Genomic DNA, 20,987 nt, shown 5'->3' with positions numbered 1-20,987 from the left:
TGGATTGACCAAGTCAGTGAGGAGAAAAAAGTGGAACAGACACACACACACAGAGTTTTTGTCATTATATAGTAAGATAAAGTTATGCTGTTCAGATACTACATTTATCTCAATGACACAGCAACCCAGTGCACACTAAAGTTTGTGTAACCAGTCCAACTGACTCTTTGCTAATTCCCTCCCCTCAAATGCAGACTGGCCAACTATAACATTGCAACAACCAGCTCTGACCAGGGTCCGACAACAACACAGCAGTGCTCCATTGACTCTAATGCAGTCGTTTCAGATTTCCTTCATTTTCAGGCTGGTGTTGTGGATTTGGAGCTAAATGTTGTGCCTGGGGCACGTCGTGTATTAATGATATTCGTTACCTGGAGAGGTTGGAAAAAGATAACCGTTTCTTCCCTGTTCCAAAACCAAAATCAAACCCTGAAAAGTGTAGGGTTAGCTAGCTAGCTACTGAAGATATAGCCTACTGAATGTATACACATGCTGCTTTTGCTTTGTAATGATTATAACAATGATCAAAACTTAGCGAGGAGTCAGTGGATTGTTAAATAACTCTGCATTAACATAGCATCACAGCATTCTGTTTTTAATTTTCCTTTTACCAAAATAATACAGAAAATTACGTATTTTAAACAACAACAATAATAATAATAATGATGAATGTGTAGTTCACAGGTACAATGGATGTTTCATTTCACATGGTGTTTGCACAGGGACTCACACTGACTTATTCAGCAGATGGTTTTGTACTAAGTGATAAATAAATGGGGTACAATCAAAGCTGCAGTAGATCAAGAAGTCTTTGTAAATAAGTGTCTCAGTGCTCAATGTTTGACTCCAGTCGGATTGCACAATTAATCAAAAAAAATTCTAAATTGCAATATGGCCAAGTGCACTATACAATTTCAGGAGCTGCAATTTTTTGATAAGGTAAAATGTGTCACAACACACCATTATAAATGAAGCACTGTGGAGCTAAAGAGATGTCCCGTCTACAAATCATATTCATGTACAGCAAAAATGACCACTCTCTTGAAAATTGCAACTTATATCACACTTGCAAATCATCATCAAAATAAAGGCAATATGATTTTTTTTGCAGATCGTGCATGGGGCCCTAAGCAAAATGTGATTTTGGGGCCCTCTATTACTGCCAATAATATTGATTACTGATCATTCACACACCTACTGTAAGTTATTTCATGTTCTACTCTGTCATCACTTGTAAAACTAGATGTGAGAACTTTTTGTTGTAGTTAGATTGTAATCCACAGTGATTAAGGCCATGGAAGCAGACAACATGTTTTACCCATCTGAAAAATTAGATGGATCTAAGATGAAAAACAACAACAAAAGCTAGTCATGTTCGATGTCATATTACACTTGAAAATTATGCTGCTTATTTTCTAAGTAAAATAGTGCAGCTATAGCTTGTAATGAGAAAACAACCTGCCAGTGGCACAACTGAACATTGCTTGAGAAGTTTTGAAATAATATGCATTTATCTAAAAACATGTCCATTTTCATATGATTATATCTTACATTAAAAATGATTCATTTCAGAATGTTCTGCAGTACACTGAGTATTTACAAAGGCTGTTTTGTTGTTAACTTACCAGGTAGAGCTGAGGTTGCAGCAGATACAGAGGGGACAGTGGGCACAGAGCAGAGGATGGAGATGGACCTAAGATGAAAAACATGTCCCTTGTCATATGATTATATCTTATATTAATATCTTAATAAGATAATTTAACCAGAAGTTAAATATATATGGTGACAGTTTTTCCCTCACCTGATTCATTAGCCTTGGCTGAGCCTGAGGAGGTGGACTGCCCCTGGGCTGAGTCAGTGCCTCCTCCAAAATACTTTAACAGTGCTCCTGGGGAAGTTTCATATAACTTATGAGCATAATAGGGAGTTGATGTAAAAGGAATATGTTTATTTACTCAAATAAATTACTATGCTCTGCAGCAAACAATATATCTCAAACTATAAGTTAACGAAGTTAATTCATTAATGCAAAAACATATTGCTAGCAAACGTCACCGCGTCTGTAATTAGTGTTAGTTGTTATTAAACATTTGCTATCAAACGTTGTTATTAAAAACGTTGTTTTGATGCCAAAAAGCGACCCAGAATATATACACTGAGAATCAACTTATTCAAAGTATTACACAAACACAAAAATGTTAGCTTGAATAGTAAGCTATCTAACCTTCCAGTTAAAAGAGAAATGTCTCTAGTTTTGAACTAACGTTAGCTAGCTAATTTGCTATTATAGGTTAACGTAGTTGGAACAAAATATCAACAATAATTAGGGACTTTCCTAATTTGAGGAAACTTTTCAAAATCTCCGTGACACCAAACATTACATTACCAAGACATGCAAACATACCTTTATCTTGTCGTTTTTTTCTCCTCTTTCTTCCTTTTTCTTTTTTCTGCCCCTGAAAGGCATGTCCTTTGTTGCTACATGATTATAAGTTAATTCATTAATGCAAAAACATATTGCTGGCAAACGTCACCGCGTCTGTAATTAATGTTAGTTGTTATTAAACATTTGCTATCAAACGTTGTTATTAAAAACGTTGTTTTGATGCCAAAAAGCGACCCAGAATATATACACTGAGAATCAACTTATTCAAAGTATTACACAAACACAAAAATGTTAGCTTGAATAGTAAACTATCTAACCTTCCAGTTAAAAGAGAAATGTCTCTAGTTTTGAACTAACGTTAACTAGCTAATTTGCTATTATAGGTTAACGTACTTGGAACAAAATATCAACAATAATTAGGGACTTTCCTAATTTGAGGAAACTTTTCACCAAACGTTACATTACCAAGACATGCAAACATACCTTTATCTTGTCGTTTTTTTCTCCTCTTCCTTTCTCTTTTTTCTGCCCCTGGAATCAGTGGTGCAGTTTTGTTCGTCCCATAGGGCCACCCAAGGGTGGTGCGTAACAACATAACACGAAATACAATCCAGATCCAGTTGAAGTAACAGATTGTGTTGAAAGATCATCAGATGCCAAAAAACCACTCAACAGTTAATAGTACTTCGAGACAGGATTTTACATTTCTGGAGAGTTTCACTCCATCCATCCATTTTATCCACCTATCCGAGGCCAAGTCATGGAGACAACAGGCTGAGCAAAGTACTCCAGACGTTCCTCTCATCAGCAACACTTTTCAGCTCCTACTAGACAAAATCCCTCCAGTAGGGCTGGGTGGTATGAAAAATTTTTTATATGATGGTTTTTTTAAAAAAAATCATACCAGTTTCACAGTATTTGACTGTAATTTGCTCGGGTTCGGCCCACTTGACATGCTGCTGTGTTGTGCTATGGCCTATTGAAGTGCTGGAATTTGTAATTTATACAACAACGTCTCAGGCCCTTATTAAGAGGGCAGGGACCCCTGGGCACAAATTCTTGGAGGGCCCCCCAAATACACACGCACACACACACACACGCACACACACACACACACACACACACACACACACACACACACACACACGCACACAAACAGATTTTTGTATTATGGACTGCTATTTGTTGGAAACACCTGTAACGTATACAGGATTTACACTGACAGGGTGCAGCCTACTGTATATGACCACAAAGAAAGACAAAATCGACACCTGCAGATTTCCTCCATCATACAGGATTTACACATAATTGCAACAACGCTTTCCTCGCCAAGCACCAATATCAAGAAATCAGCTAATTGTTACTCATTAGCCTTTGCAAACATAAACTGCTTCACCTCCACAAGTCCAGATTATGGATTCAGAATCTTCCATAATTCACACCTAAACCTACATACACATACCTGTACATATGGCTTTTCTGCTCTGCCTCCAGATGCTGTTTGTGTCCTGTCTTTGGCTCTCTGAGGGCTGTCTCTGTTTTCTGTCTCCTCCATTATTAGCTCTACTCTCATTTACTGGTAACGTTAATAAAAAAAAGGATACAAAACAGCACTGGTCAACTTGACTAAGAGCCTTACTCTGATATTAAATAGAAATAGAAAATTAAGGTAATATAGGTTGTCTTCACACACACATAACGTTACATACACACACAGGCACGCACGCACGCCCACACTCACACACACGAAACACCTGTAGCTGTCTCCTTACTGTCTGTCTGTCTGTCTGTCTCCTCTTTCTCTTCTTTTTTACGCCAGCATGCAGCTACAGTGCTCTGTGCTTTTATCGTGATCCTGCAGACGTTCTGTCAGACGTGAATAGGTGATCCAGTCACGGGAAACTTTTTCTCCATTTTGTAAACGGCTGTACAGCAGATCGTTAGTGAAGGAGTGCACTTTACCGCCTAACGCCAGGGCCACACTGCCCGCGGAAGCGCAGTGTACCGAAATTCTCGTGCGCGCCGGAGCACCTCCGTTCACATCAGACGCGCATTTCTCCATGCCGTCGACAAGCGATTCTGCTCCCAGCTCTTGTTTTTCACTGCTTGGCTTGTCAGATTCGCTCGCGGCTCCTCAGACGCCGAACTGATTGCTGCAAATCGTGATGCTAGGGCCACACCGCCTGCGGAAGCGCCGCGAATAGCCTCGAAGCGCCGAGAAGAGAAGGTAGTTTCCTTTCGGCGCCCATGTTAACCGACTGTGTCGTCCACACTGGCCGCGCCGCGCTGGGAATCTCCGCAGCAGGCTCACAGTTTGCAGCGATCAGTTCGGCGTCTGGTCTATTTTCTGCGCGAGCCGCGTCTGATGTGAACGGAGGTGCTCCGGCGTGCGCGAGAATTTCGGTGCGCTGCGCTTCCGCGGGCAGTGTGGCCCTGGCGTGAGCCTGCCGCGGAGCTTCCCGGCGCGGCCAGTGTGGACGACACAGTCGGTTAACATGGGCGCCGAAAGGAAACTGCCTTCTCTTCTCGGCGCTTCGAGGCTATTCGCGGCGCTTCCGCGGGCGGTGTGGCTATAGCGTTAGCCGCCGTCACGAGTTGATGCTGGGTATGTGCTCGTGCAAGTATGGAAGGCTGCAGGTCCACGATCAGTAAGAACAGCTTGCGTGTTTTCACTCACTTCACCCAACAACGCCGGGTCCGACACTTCGTACATCCACTGAGAGCTGCCGGTGCTGTGACTGCAGCTAATCACAGGTTGTGGCGGGCTTCCTGTGGCATCTTCCTCGCTAGCTTAGCTTGCACCGTGTTCTCCAAATCCAAAGCATCTTCACCCTGATTCTCCTGGCTCCATTTGAGGAAGAAAGTTTGAATGGAAGGCACACGTTGTTGCCTCCCTCGCCTCCTTTTCTTTTCTCCGCTTATGTTTGGTACAACCACTTGTTTCGCTATCTTTCACTCTCTGTCACTGCTATTGCTGAGGACAGTCGCGTAGGGACGGAGCGGCCTGTTACCATGGTTTCCACACTTGCACTTGACCAATTAAATCATTCTATTTAGGTAAAAAAACAAACAAACAAAAACATCATCGTGATTTTTATTGGTTATACATAGTGTCATTTATTTGAAATTTGAAGAGGAGGGATTTAGGGGAAAAAACCTTGTAAAGTCATTTTCTCCCATTCTGGCTGGGCCCTGTCTGTGCATGGGCCCCTGGGCCTGTGCCCATAAAGCCCATTGGGTAATCCAGCCATGCAACACCTGAACGCAACACAGGCTCCGCTCCATTAGTGCCGTGCTCGGTTATAATTGTCTCGGACTCAGGTTGGCTTCGGTCAGGAAAATGCGGCCTGAACCATGCTGAAGTGTGCTCACCTGTGTATGTGTGCTCACCTGTGCATGTGTGCGCACGTGTTTGTGTGTGTATGTGTGTGTGTGTGTGTGTGTGTGAGTGTGTGTGTGTGTGTGTGTGTGTGTGTGTGCGCGCGCATCAGAGTGAAACTCCTCCATGTGTGATACAGAGAGCAGAGGAGAATAAACGGTGGTGCGCTGCTGCTAGTTGCATATAGGGGAAATTGCTCTTTTGGTATGAGCTCTTCTGGCCCCACTTTTATTTCTGAACAAGAATCAGTAAAGCACACCCCTCCCACTTGCCCAATCTCAAATATGTCCCTGTCACACAAGAACTCCCTGAAACTTTTGTGGACATACACACACACACTGTGTAGGCTATATGTATATAAACATAGTGTGTGTGTGTGTGTGTGTACATATAATATATAATTTCATCTGGATTTACAATAGGCTGACCTCATATGGGGATTCTGACATAATACTTGCATCATTATGTGTACAGATCCACTGGCACGTAGCCCACATGTAATACCACAGCAGGACTGCTGTACATCAAATGACCAGCAGATGTCAGTACTCCCAAATGAGCTGTTAAACGGGGCTTCATGTGATCAGTCTTTTGGCGAAGCAATGGCCGGAAAGATTTGATACATTCACAGGGCTTCATCACACCATCACTAGCCTACTTCTGGGTCATCGTGTACAGTTGCTTCACTTGCAGGACTTTCTCCAGCAGCCATTCTTGTCTCTAGACTTTTCTCTGTGCTCTCACTCTCGCCAGCTCTAGCCATAGACTGTATAGAAACAGGCTCTAGCACGCCTGTGGTGTGCAGTGGTGAAGTGGGTCCCCGCTGAAACAATGTTTACCACCGCACATGTACTGTACGTTGTTTGGGCTATTCACCAGTATTGCAGTATATGAAAAAAATATAAATATATATCTACTGCAGTACCACTCGATGATTTCGACTCCTGCATTAATGTGAAAGCATGCATCAAAGCATGTTTATGTTTTAAATAGGCAAGAAAATGGGTTAAGATTACCTGATTTATCTTCTTACACAGGAAAATTTGAGGAAATGACGTTTCATTCATCTTCTAACCGCTTAATCCTCTTGAGGGTCGCGGGGGTTGGGGGGTGGAGTCTATCCCAGCTGACATCGGGCGAGAGGCAGGGTACACCCTGGACAGGTCACCAGACTATCACAGGACTGACACATAGAGACAAACAACCATTCACACTCACATTCACACCTACGGACAATTTAGAGTCACCAATTAACCTGCATGTCTTTGGACTGTGGGAGGAAGCTGGAGCACCTGGAGGAAACCCACGCTGACACGGGGAGAACATGCAAACTCCACACAGAAAGGCTCCCACACCCGGGATTGAACCGGCAACCCTCTTGCTGTGAGGCGACAGTGCTAACCACCACACCACCGTGCCGCCCAGAAATGACATTTGTTTCCTTAAATTTTTTGTAACTTGCAATGTGTGTTGTATATTTTCTTTATTCCAGTTCTTCATGAGAGCTCTGTTTAAACTGAGCAAAGTCCCAAGAATCATGTCTTAAATGGCTGCATAATTCTTTAGAACAGACATAATCAGAGAACCATCGCATGCTTTTATACACATTCCTGCAGAATTTATGACTTTATGAAATGTGTGATCTATATTTGTTTAAATAAGGTTCTGTGGTTGAATGTCTGCACAAATTACATATTTTTATGATGGTGTCACTGCTGGGTCAGCCAAAGTTTAATAAAGTTATACGACACCAACTTGGGAAGACATTTTAGCACTTTCAACCTACAATGATTTCTTAAAAATTGTGGAAGTTATGCCAACAAAATGATCACCTACTATATGCATCACTAAACAGTGACTAAAAACGGTTGTAACCAACCAGTGTTCAGAGGTTCAAAGTCTCCCTCTGCTAGTACAGTCAGAGTCCTGAAATATGAAAACACAACTGTCAGGTTATCAAATCCACACTGTACTCCTGCATGAATGTGATTGGACGTTACGTGACTCAGAGCAATGAATGAACCAATGACTGTGAGGAATACTGCAAACAGCTGATTCCAATCAGGCTATACCAGCAACACCTCTGTGCTCTGTCTGAATTAACACTATGATTCATTTTGAGCGTTTACACAGGAGTGAACATTGAAAACAAATGTAATATTTGTAATAACTGCTCCACATTTACACCTGACATCTGATCATAATTCAGTGATGCTGTGAGGTAATCATCCTGTGTCCTGTATACATTCAAATCTGAAAGGACACAGTAAACTCACAGGTGATGAGTCCACAGGGACGCACAGTGACTTTACTTATTCTGAGAGTATCTTTCATGTCACAGAAACCACTGAGACTGAAACTAGTGTTTTGGATGTTATACTGTTCCTGATGTGTTGTTTTTCTACCCTGGTGCTCTCCCCATTAACCCCAACTCCAGTGGACAATAATCATGATTTTAGATTCATAAAATGTACTTTAATGCTGTATTCACTCATGTTGCTGATGATGCTTCACCGTCCAGGTAAGTAACTAGAAAGGACAACAGAGGAAATACCCACACACCAATGCAACTGGGCTGGACAGCCATAAAAAGGGCCACAGGCTGAGAGCAATGCAGAAATAGTCTGTTTAATCAAGACATGCACAAAGGGAGGGTGCTTACAGTGCAAAACATGATAAAAAGTGAATGAAAGCAGCAGCAGACATTTCAGTCCTTGACTTTCATCAGTGCTGCTGACATGATGCTTCACAGAGCAGATACTGACACTGACAGATGATCACCAGGTGTGATCAATCAGTCAGCAGGTGTCACTAATGAGATGAGATCAACTCTGAGGAGCAGAGGCGTGACGACCAAATCACAATGACCTGTCCTATGAGTATTGCACTGTCCACAACATCCTTAAACACCAATATATGATAGCAGAACATAAGAATATACAAATGTGTAGTTGTTTACTCCTATACCTCATCCACTGTGACGGCCACTAAAAAAACTCGATCAGATAACCTTGTATGTTGCACTACCTACAGCCATTGAGCAAACAAACAAATAAAGGAGGTCATAACCAGGCTCTGGCATATCTGTTGATGATGTGGGTAAAAACTTGTTTTCTAATTCTCCCCTTTTTGTCCCTTGCAGAGGCTGTAGTCTCCGTGACACACTGGTACATGCAGACACCTCTCAAGGAGGGAGTATGGATGGCTCGATGGGCTTCTTTACTTGCCATCATTGCACTTGCTGCCAAAATAACAAGAAAAGCAATACTTGTTAGTCATATCACCAAAAACCAATACAAGATTAAGAAATGTATTACTTGTCATTCCACTAAAGTTATTTACCTTCTGTCATGTCTGTGGTCTGCAATATGTAGGCAAATGATTTCTCACACCTGGTGGTAATCTGTCACTCATGTCAGTGATGACCAGATGATGCTCAGCTGTCAGGTGGATGCACCACATGCTGAATAAAGACCACTGATGGCCATTTTCGTACCGTGAATATCATATCACACAAAACAACAAGATCCTGTTTTGTTCATGCTCTCAATAAGTGAAAGGAAAATATTGTAATTCTTCTTAGTGAGAAAAAATATTTCATTTCTTGTCATGTTGCTTCAATATTTATGGATTTCACATACTATCACAATCATATCACATTTGATTTAGGCCTATTTGACTCTTGGTAGATGACCTGGTGCTCTCTGTACTCAACTCCAGATGTGACTGTCTGCTTTGTACATGGACTGTAAATAAATATAAAGTCTGAGGTTTTGTAAATTGTATTAGTGAATTGTAAAGTTGTCAGATTTGGAATTTCATGTGAAATTTTTCAGGTACATTTTCAACATACTACATGAATATAACAATAATTATTACCATGTGACATCAAGCGCGAGTTTAACACTAAAATCTGTCAAAAAACATAAATTCTACTGGGGACCCACTGAATGTCCCTGGGCCACATATACAGTATTTATGCACTTGGTCCTTTGTAGCCCTCTAAATGGACTCAGAGTCTTGACTCAGCATTTTCTGCACATATGTGAACTCAGACCCCTCTGAACTGAACCGTACTCAGACCCCTCAGGAGGTGGTCTGAGTCCCATTGACTGATGTAGGGGAAATACCTTTTTGAGAATGTTTGCACTCGTGATAATGTTTGGGGCACCCCCCTCCTAATGAGGGAAGTGACTAATCAAATTAATAACTCCGTAAACCAATTATTAATTTGTCAGCACACTTATCAATAAAGAATCAGTCTCAATATCTGGGTTATGAATTCTCCATACAGTGATCTTTGCTCCTGCTCAAAAGAAATATACACAGACAACGACTTAGCAATAAATGAAGATTTATTTAAGCTAAATGGGTAACAGCTGAATAAATGAATGAGGATAATATGAAATAACACAAAATCAACAGTATGTATAAATGGATTAAACTATTTAATTTGGCAATAGTGAGAGAGTATGTGAAGATAAATTGGGAACACAGAGATGCGAAAAATATTTATCTAAGGAATCCTAAATTAAGATTAAGATTATTAAATCTTCTATTTGACATCAGCTCTTACCACTGCCCAGCGGGTCACCTGTGAGGAGAATTCGTTGGCTCCCTTCTTAGCAGCGAATCATGCAGACGTTTCTCCTGGAGCCCCGAACTGTCACTTTGTAACTCCCAGACTTTCCAGCAGAATGAAATCAGCTGGTGCACTGTGGTTGGGGGAGCGGTTTGAGCCTGTGATGTCTTGTGGGTACCCCCAGCGTTGGTTGCCTTACGCTGCAAAAAAGTCTTTGAGTTTAGCACAAGAACCACTGTGGCAAGTGGCTGGCAGCCGCTGGGTTTGATGAATCTTGGGTTGAAGAAGCAGGTCGAAAAGGCACTTGTCTACTTTGTTATAATTACTCACTCATAATAATGGTGAAAACAATATCGTTGGCCATTCGATATTGTTATCAAAGTTATTATTAACACGCATAAAAATGTTGAAAACACTGGAGATAAAAGAAAGCTGGATAAGCAAAACTTAAAAGTTTAAAATAACTTTGATCGTGAGAGCATAAAAGTGTAACTAATACGTAAATACAAGAGAGGCTAAGATACGAAAAAGAAGAAACAATAAGGAAGAGAAGTTAAAAAAAGAGAGCAAGAATACAAGAGAACAAGAAGACAAGAGAGTGTGTGGCCAGTCTGATAAGGCGGTCTTCTTAGTTGTAAAACAGGCTTATTACTTTATTTCAAAAGAAACTTCATGCTTTTTATTATACGAGATCATATACTTTGACATGTTACGCGCAATAGGCACATACTCTTCTTATTATGGTCAAATCGGTTCTTAACATCCAATTAAAATGAATACAATTATTATACCACGTGTATCAGAAAAGTACATGTATAAACTGCTTCAAATACACACACTCTAGACTAACCTATAGTTGCAACATATAATGAAAAACAAAATGAGGAAACACATATTCATGAAGACAAGTTGATTAATAAACCCAACTATATTTTAACTCTAAACTCTAAATAATATGGGGCTCCTTATGGGAACCCACTTTAACTACCATCACAAGATGGCAGTATGTCTCCATGTCAGATGAGGGATTAAAATCTTATTTTCTTAATTCCCTTAATTTTTGCCTTACGGAAACAAGAAAAACATCATTCAACTAACAAACAAGGACCATGCACATCTGCAACGCCACAACATGGATAAAATGTATAATTTCACTTTCAACAGACAAAGAAGAAACACCAAGAAACATTTGGTAAGAGAGTGGAGGGCGTGATTTCCCCGGGGCAACGCAAATGGACAGGATATGGTTGAGAGAAAAAGCATTGTCTCACGACAACTAGAGGGTCGTTCATCACCCTCATCGCCATCTTAAAGCATCCAAGGCTGGATGCTTTAAGATGGCATCTGAAATTTGAGGGATCCCAAGTGACTTTTTTTTTTTTTTACCTCCTTTTGGCTTAAGGATGGCTGAAAGAAGTTTTTGTCCAGTTGGGGGTAATACAGGGGTGAGTCCTAAGCATCTGACCCCCGGTGGTCTCATGGGTCTTGTTCATTGATAATACTGGTTCAAGGGAAGTCCAGAGAGGCTGTTCCTCTACACTGATCACCATTTCCTCATATCTTTTCCTCCAATGTTAAATGTGTGGGACTGACGCCAGGCAAGGAGTGAGTAGAACAAAGTTTCTCATGTCTTTGGGGCACTACAGTTTAGTTACACACATGTAATAGGTGCTGTTCTACCCTGCCTGCAGGATTTTTACTGCTGCAAGAATGAGGTTAACAGAATCATGAAAGATTCCCTGTAGAAAACAGTCTTTTCTCTCTGCTGAGCTCAGAAGGAAGCAACCGGATAAACCATGCCATGTCACTGCCAGAGATCACCCCACTGTCCTCTCCCTCCAATTATAAACATTCATTATTATATTCTTTTTAATGCTCTGATTGAAGGAATGGCTGGGATTACATTACAAAAAATATTTTTTCCAGCGGGTGTCTTAGTTACAACATGATTGAGCTAACTGGAGTAGTTTCATGTCATATCCAACAACGGGAGGCTTTTAACAGATGACGTTCTAATGTTAAGTTAGCTTTGCTTCTGCTGACCCTGCTTTCTAGACATCATGATTTCCCAAAACTGAATAAATACCACACATAGCAACACAAAACTGCTTTGCTAGCTCAATCATGTTGTAACTAAGACATCTGCTGGAAATTTTTTTTTTTCACGGACCGTTTAGAGTTAATGAGTCATTACAGACACAGCTAACGGGGCTAACAGCTAACAGTTAGCCCCGCTAATCTACGATAACCATGTTATTATTTACAAAACATGCACACAGAAATAGTAATGTTTGTTTAATCATTGTGTTGATTGACTTTACAAACACCAGATTAGTCTAAACGGTGACATAGTGAGGTGAAAAATGTGAGATATTCATATATATATATATATGTAGCTAAACTCCGCTGGTTTTCTACCCGAAGTATTTGTTAACAACAAGGTGATTCCCTCCGAAGGGACACTAACAACTCAAAGTACACGTCAAATAAAATTTCTCCAAACATGTTTCTTGTTATTTTAGGTAGTTATTATCACACTAATGTATGTTCAAGTGTCCATTTCCCCCGATAAGTTGGTTTTAATTCGTTATTTGATTCTATAAACACAGTCTGACCATCTCAAGCTTTTATTTTGGTACTTCCGGTGACCGGCAGTGTGAATTTCCATATTAGCTAAATATTTAGTTTCACCCAGAACATTTAGATTTAACATTTAAATTTAGATTTATATTTAGCATTTAGATTTAACATTTATATTTAGATTTAACATTTAGATTTAACATTTAGATTTAGACTTAATATTTAGATTTAACATTTAGATTTAGATTTAATATTTAGATTTAACATTTATATTTAGCATTTATATTTATATTTAGCATTTAGATTTAACATTTAGATTTAGATTTCATATTTAGATTTAATATTTAGATTTAACATTTAGATTTAACATTTAGATTTAGCATTTATATTTATATTTAGCATTTAGATTTAGATTTAATATTTAGATTTAACTATTTAATATATTTCTAAGTTAACAAATATTGCTGTAAATGTGGTAAAAGGTGACGTTAAAAAATTCACAATACTTTTTTAAACATTGTTTGAAACTAAATGTGGCAAAATGTTGATGTTATTTTCAGCGTGAGCCACTTTACAAACGGCACCCCATAGTATTAAAGTTTATTTTATACAAAATTCCCACACGTTCTGCAGACAGTGTTTCCTGGCTGACTTGAAACAGAGAGATGATAACACAATGACAGAATTTTGTTCTACAAAGGCTCTGGAAGACATTGTGTCTCACTCTTACTGATAGATCATTATATTTGCCTCACCTGGACCCTGAAATGCATTTTTTGACCAAATAAGAACTGCAGAAGTTGTCTCCCATGTCTTACACCTTTGTTGTACTGGGAGGAGATTACTTTGAGCCAAGTCCAGAAAGACAGAATGACCACAACAAAAAACAGCTGTTTCAACATACAAATAGTATGCAAGTGCTTAATTAGGGACAGACAGGTGAAATTTATTCTAACTTATTCTGTTTAACATCCAGGTCACAAGGCAATTTCATATAAAAAGGAAAAAAAAAAACCCAAAAACCCCAAAACAACAAGATAAGAAACCCAACAAAATACAAGTATTACCCTCATAAAACCTTTCACAATTATGGCAGACTGAGCATGCTTTAACAGAACATGCCATTATCATTAACATTTCAACAAATCAAAGTCACAAACTGCTAATAATCAGCTGTTAATGAATTTTCTCAGCACTTCTCTCAGCAAGTGTTAAAAAAAGATATAAGATAAGATAACATACACAAGGCACAAAGAAAGCTGTCAGAGGCAAAAATGAACATATTTTCATTTGCTTACACAAATTATTTTTAGTGTACACTTAGTATTTATGAGTAGAGCCTGAAGTGAAAAGAAAATCTAAATGGAACACAGCAATGAATCCAGAGTCTTCGTGTTATAAACCCCTCTTGATCAATTCCACAGTATTTTCCTTTTTGTGTTAAGTTCCCAAACTGCAGCAGCGGTCAGAAAACATGAGCTTCAGGAGACAACATGCTGAAGTGTTTTGTAATTTCCTGTCAAATTTTCATCATCAGATAGAAGTGAAACTCTCATCCTTTCTACTCATGATAAATGAGTCATATCACCATCCATCCTTTCACTGTCTCAGACTGATGCAGCGGCACTTTAGACAGCAGCTGTGTGACATCATGTTGCTTCCTTACAAAAACAGTAATACATGTGATTAAACTGAAAGTGCAGCTTGTGTTGCTGCCTTCATAATCGTGATTTACAAAGGCTGACAAAATAACAAAAAGCAAAACATAAAAAAGGGTGTTAAGTGGTGTTTAAATCATAGGTGCACAAAACAACAAAGGCAACTGAGTTATCAGCAAAATCCCACAAGTCCTTTAGGGATTGAGATGCTGACCATGACCACAATGTCGCCCTGTTCGAGTCCAGCTCGAGAAATTTGTTGCTCTGTCCCTCGTTTCTTATCATCTCTCTACTTTCTATGATAAAAGCACAAAAAGAACTTTGTTACCACTAAATTTAAATGTTATGATTGGCACCATCTTAGTGCCCAAATCTTGCTGGAAGTACACACCTCATGCAGCCAAAAACTGCCAGGAAAGTTTAACAAATGGATTGGAATAATTTACATTTACAGTTTTAATCCAGACAATATAAAATGAGATAAGATGATAATGTTTAACTCATTGGCGACAGGCCTTTAAGGAGTGATTGATATCAGTTATTATACCTTTCAGACAGCTGTTATCCAGTGCAGATCTGAAGAGAACAGAAAGGGCTTTTTTCATTTGAGATAGCTTTGTCTAGTTTGTCCATTCATTATTAAGTCAAGGATCTGCTTCTGTTCCCTACACCAGCAAGGTGGAAACATATCTATTTATCTGGCAGTTCATTTAAAATATGCAGACACAGCACACAAAACTGACAGTATGACCAGGACATAAACACATCAAAAGACTAAAATTGATTCTTTAAGAGGTGAGCAAAGCAATTTCCTGGCTGGACTTCTTGTATATGTTCTTTGTTCCACACTATCACTGAATGGGGCATCTGTTTTTCTTTTCAGCCTGTTTACGCTTTGTTTCTTCAAGTTCTTGTTTAATATTTTTGATTTCTATCTGCAATTGGAAGAGATTTTGCTCATCAGCTTGTTTAGCTCTTTGTTCCATTTTAGATAGTCGTGCTTCCAGTTTTGTTTCCAGCTGTTGCATTTCTTTTTGTTGTCTCTCGGTGATACTCTGTCTCTGTTCCTTTTTCATCACTTGCTCTACTTCCCTTTGAATTGTTTCCCTTGCCCACTGGAACATCTCAGTGGTGTAACAACCACCATTTTTCTTCACAATGGTGTTGATCTTAGTCAGTAGCTCCGTGACTTGTGTGTTGTCTGTGTCATCTTTGTTACTGAAGACCTGGTATCTTCCTCCACAGTCACTGATGAGTTTTTTTTACAAAGTCATCACAGTCTTCAATGTAACTCTCAAATGACATATCTTTCAGTTCTTCTCCTCTGGTGAAGATAATGATGATGAAATCTCTAGACTTCTCGCCAAAAACCCTTTTGATCAGTTCCACAGAGTCTTTCTCGTCTTGTGTAATGTTCCCAAGCTGCAGCACCAGTAGGAACACGTGAGGTCCAGGAGACAACATGCGGATGCATTTTACAAGCTCCTGTTGAATTTCATCATCAGACAGAGTCGTATCAAACAGGCCGGGGGTGTTGATCACAACAGCACGCCGTCCATCAATCTGTCCTGAAGCTTTCTCACAAGACTTGTTTGCTGGTTTTGGGGCGATTCTGGGTTTGAAATGCTTTTTGCCCAAAATAGTATTTGCTGTTGCACTCTTCCCACTGCCAGTCTTCCCAATCAGCACCATCCTCAGACACTCTCTGCTCTGAGTTTCATCATCACCTCCCATCGCATTTCTCTGTTTCACATCCTGCAGTTCAGCTTTAAGTCTTGAAACATTCTCCAGCTGAGCCTTGGTGAACGTGTCCTTTGTGAAACATCTGGATCCTTCAGCCATCATCTTTTCCACAGCATCCAACAGCTCTGGGATCTGCTGCTGGTCCTTGATGTTGAGAACAACATATCTTCCTCCACAGCTCTGACAGAGCTCCTGGATGTCTCTGTTCTCCTTTATAAAGTTAACAACAGGTGGAGCTGTAGGATCTGACTCCACAGTGAACAGGATCAAGGTGAAGTCATTGACTCGAGAGCTGAATGTGTTCCTGATGGTCTCTAACTCTTTCTTGTCTTCATCAGTGAGGGGACCCACAGGTAGGACCAGGATGAAGGCATGGACGCCCTCAGGATCACAGAGGGAGATACACCTGAATGATTCCTCCATCACTGCCTCCTGAGGTTTTCCATACAAGGCAGGCAGCTCCACCAGGGAAACCCAACGTCCACACACCTCTCCCTGATGTTTAACACACTCTGATGAGCTGGAGACTGAATGAAGCTCTGTGTGACCTAAAATGGCCTTGGCTGCTGAAGTCTTCCCTGCTCCTCTCCTCCCACACAGGACCAGGTTTAAAGCTGCTCTGATGGGTTTGGACTTTGGTTTGATGGTTTTGGACTTTGATGCATCCTCAAACACATCACAGCTCACATGCTCTCCATTGTTCTCCTTTGCAGTTTGACCCAGTCGTGTTAACAGCTCTGGACGTTCAAGGTTCTTCTGCTTCAGGTATCTGTATCTACACATTCTGATCATGTCTTTTAAGGGCTGGTCTGGTTCATCTTTGAAACCTGAACTCTTCTCTCTGGGTGTTGATATCAGTATCAATGAATGATCAAATGATTGATCACTGAAGAGTTTCAGGACTCTGCAGAGTCTCAGTTTGTGTTCCTCAGTGAAGTCTTCAGGCTGTAGAACCAGCAGGAACACATGAGGTCCAGGATCAGAGAGTCTCACACAGTCTTCTACATGTTCTGACAGTTTGTTTCCAGAGATGTTGAGATGCAGCACATCTGGAGTGTTGATGATAACTATCTTTTTCTCCTTTAATTGTCCTCTGACTCTCAGACAGCAGTCTGGTTCTTCCTCAGTGTTGAACTTAGTCTCTCCCAGTATGAAGTTCCCCACTGAACTCCTCTGAGACCAGCTGTTCCCCAGCAGAACAACCCTCAGCTCACACACTGGAAAGAAAAACACTGAATCAGAAAACTGACTCACTGTTTACTTTGTCCAAAATCATATTATACTTATATCATATTCAAAATGTGAGTTTGTACCCACCATCTACGAACGTTGTAATTAGATATTATTACAGTTTAACTCACTGTAAGGTGGCAGCCATTCATAGCTGCTCTTCCTCTTCAGGTGTTTCACATCATCTGTCACTGTAATGACACAGAAAACGGATTCATATACATGAAAGGACTGTTAATCAGTTAACCACTGAGAATAATTTTGAAATGGTTGCATGTCTGTCTATTGTTTACTTTTGCTAGTCTGCTATTTATTGTACCATGCATTGCATACTGTGTCAAAATATGGGAAAATGCACACCAAACAGATACCAATCTAGTCATTACATAAAAATAATCACTCAGTCTGATCATATATAGCCAACTGATGCCTCGTTTATGAAATTAAAAACACTGAAATCTACTGATCTGATTGATCATAGTTTTGCAGAAATAATACAAGGCCCATAACATCTGCTGATAAGAGAAGTATAAAATACAAATATAATTTGCTGAAATATTCAAAACATGTTTGCAAAGAGATACTGGTTTGAACATCTTGGGTGATCCAATCCCAAGTGGACAGCTCTAAGTCTGTCTGTCTGTTTGCACCTGGCATTAGGATGCGTCTCCACTGACCAGGGGAGTAAATGAACATTTGCATATGTACAACTGCTGCTGCTTGTCAGGTACTCATTTACAAAATCTCAGCCATGCAGGGGCCAGGGAATGAACCACCAACTATTCCACTGGTAGACAAGCGTTCTACCTTCTGAGCCAAAGCTGCCTGTCAGCTGACGCAGCTGCATCAGTCGGTGAGTTGGCTTGCACACACACAAAGTGACAGACCTAACGGTTATTAGTGGGTTTCACAAGCCATCTTGCTTTTAATCTGATTTTATTGTATCTGTTTAACAGCTGCTGCTGCTGCTGCTGCTGCTGGGAAGACTAGGCATGGTCCTTCAGTGCTGCATCTAACTTGTGTAATGTTGAAGATAAGGTAGATATCCGCCTCAAGACAAAGTGTGTTTATCTGGTGGAGAGTCAGGATCCTTCAGTGTAATTCTGGAAACAATAGTGTACCTAGTGCTGAAAGAATGTGGCCATATGCAGCCAAACCACCTGGGAATCTGGTCTAAGTAATGGGATCTCAAGACACACTGAGGATGAGCTGGGTTTCACTTCAGCAGTGAGTCAGAGAATTACTCAACAAACGTTCGAAAATGATTCATATTGTGTAATTCATCAGAATGAACAATAAGTCAAGAGGAATGCTATCGTCGTAATAACGGTTATGATAAGAATTCTAAAACAATATTTATCAGCATGAGTGGGTATGGAGCTCACTTTAGTGCAGGAACAATTAAGAGGATACACTTCTTTTAAACAGATGACGAGAGCAGACAGTGTGTTATCCAGAATAATAAAGTGTGACTGAACTCACCAGGTGCTGCAGTCGCCATGATGTCAGGCAGTCAGTCAGAGACTGATTCAACTGGAAACCAACTGCTGGTTTGAGAACCTAAAGAGAGGATAGCATAAAAGGTTCAGCTGACCAATCCTAAGTCCCACCCTGCTTAGTTACTGTTGTTAGGTTGAACAAGCTTGACAAAAAGAGACACCAGTTCCATTTAACCGCGTAGTGTATTAAATAGTTTCTGGGTGTCAGGCAATGCAGCTTAGGAAGCCGACAGCAAGGACTACAGTGGGCTATGTGATGGAAGGATATATGTAACCTGGTCATTTATACAGCAGTAATATGTGTAATCAAGTTATGTAAATGTACATTTGTAATATGTTCCCTACATTCACCTTTCGGGGTACCCCAACTATAAAGGGGTGCCACCTTACCTCGCCCCTTTTGCTGTTGTGCTCCATGGCAGAGGAAAGTGACATTGCTCTAGTAGTAACTTCTGTGTTTGAGTGCTGTTAAGCTGTTTTTAAGTTCATTTTATGCTGACATATTCCTTTGAATTTGTGTAGGGGCTCAAGTTATATGGTCATAATTGATGGAGGATTTTGCTTTTGCCACTTGCTGTCAGGAATAAACGGAGATCACCTCCAAAGATATCTACAGTCTGAGCCTCTTCATATCTACACAACACAGACAACCCTAGAGTCCACCAGTTACATAATATTCATGATGATGTCATTTCTATCCAAATAAATAACACCAAAAGTTACTTGAGAGTGGCACGTAGCTGTACAGAGATAATACAAACAAAGCAACATTGGCCTAGGTCTTTTCTGGCTAATAATATTTCATGTCCTCCTGCCAGCAATACGTAGAAAGAGAGGATGGACCCACCAGTCTGTGAGGGTTCATGAGAAAAAACATATATTAACATATATACAGCACAGTATATTAACACATTTCTCCTCCATTTTGTTGGTGTTCAGCACTTGCACATCGAGGCCCTTTGGCCCACCTCAGGAAAAAAAACGTTGGTGGACACTGCCCTTAATGGTGGTGGTAGTGATGAAAAGTTAATTTGTTACCAATGGTGGTAAATCTTGCAACTGTAATCTTGTTTTCATAGCGGTTGTGCTATTCATCAGGAGATGATTTACCTTCCTTCTTCATCTGTGGTCTGATCTTTAGACTCTGCCAGTCTTATGTGTACATTTATAGACCTAGGACATTCTGCCAAGATCAGATGCCCCATCTTGCAATGCTGAAGGTGAATTATGCGACATTTAGACCTTCCTGGCAGAGGTAATAATAAAAGAAAAATCTGTATCTTTATCAGTATCGCTTAACATTAGACACTGTTATATGTCATAAGACTTCATTGTTAAACTTCAACAAAATTGTGAAACAAATTCTTGAAACTATTCATTTTCGTGCCACTACTTACCTGAAATGGCTGTTGCTGTTACCTTGGGTCAAAGGTCTCCCATCATGGATTTGTTAAAGTATATTTCAAGAAATAGTAAGCTCAGTTGATGTGGTTACTTTGGTAACAACAAAGAGCGATTCTGGTCCAGCTAATGAAAGGTCCAGTCCTGAATAGTCAGCTCACACCTGAGGATCAGTGACGGTCACTTTTTACTCATCGATTGAAATTTAGTTTGAATTTGTATTTCTGTCATGTCGACTCACCAGGTGAGATCCTCTTTGCTGCAAAGTACATCAGTGAAATTTCAAACTGCACACTAAAGCCAGACTCACCTGGTACAACCTTTCCTCTCAGAGTGGGCAGACACTCAACACATCAATTCAACAGCTAAGTTAATTTTTAACAGTTATTAAAGTTATACTGTACAAGCATGATTACACACACATAAACACACACACACACACACACACACACACACACACACACACACACACACACACACACACACACACACACACACACACACAGCCTGCAATCCTAAATGAGACAAA

At 40.2% G+C, this 20,987-nt stretch overlaps 1 protein-coding gene and 1 pseudogene across 5 annotated transcripts in view; one reads left to right on the top strand and one right to left on the bottom strand.

Moving 5' to 3' along the window:
- Positions 1-312: 312 nt before the first annotated feature.
- LOC125890742 (RING finger protein 223) overlaps positions 313-20,987 on the top strand; it is a 33,666-nt gene continuing 12,991 nt past the window's right edge. For 2 of the 5 annotated variants that reach the window (XM_049579540.1, XM_049579536.1), the window contains exons 1-2: positions 17,797-18,411; positions 18,515-18,596. The gene's annotated coding sequence lies outside the window, so the exon portion shown is untranslated. Of the gene's footprint in view, positions 380-17,796; positions 18,597-18,626; positions 18,786-20,987 lie in introns of those variants that run through there. The other 3 variants (XM_049579534.1, XM_049579539.1, XM_049579537.1) reach the window with 3 other exon arrangements.
- On the bottom strand, positions 13,413-20,796 carry LOC125890737 (GTPase IMAP family member 8-like; annotated as a pseudogene).

This window comes from Epinephelus fuscoguttatus, linkage group LG6 (genome assembly GCF_011397635.1).
Source record: "Epinephelus fuscoguttatus linkage group LG6, E.fuscoguttatus.final_Chr_v1".
Taxonomy (NCBI): Eukaryota; Metazoa; Chordata; class Actinopteri; order Perciformes; family Serranidae; genus Epinephelus; species Epinephelus fuscoguttatus.
Note: the sequence above shows the minus strand (reverse complement) of the source record. Positions and strands in the feature narration are given on the sequence as shown.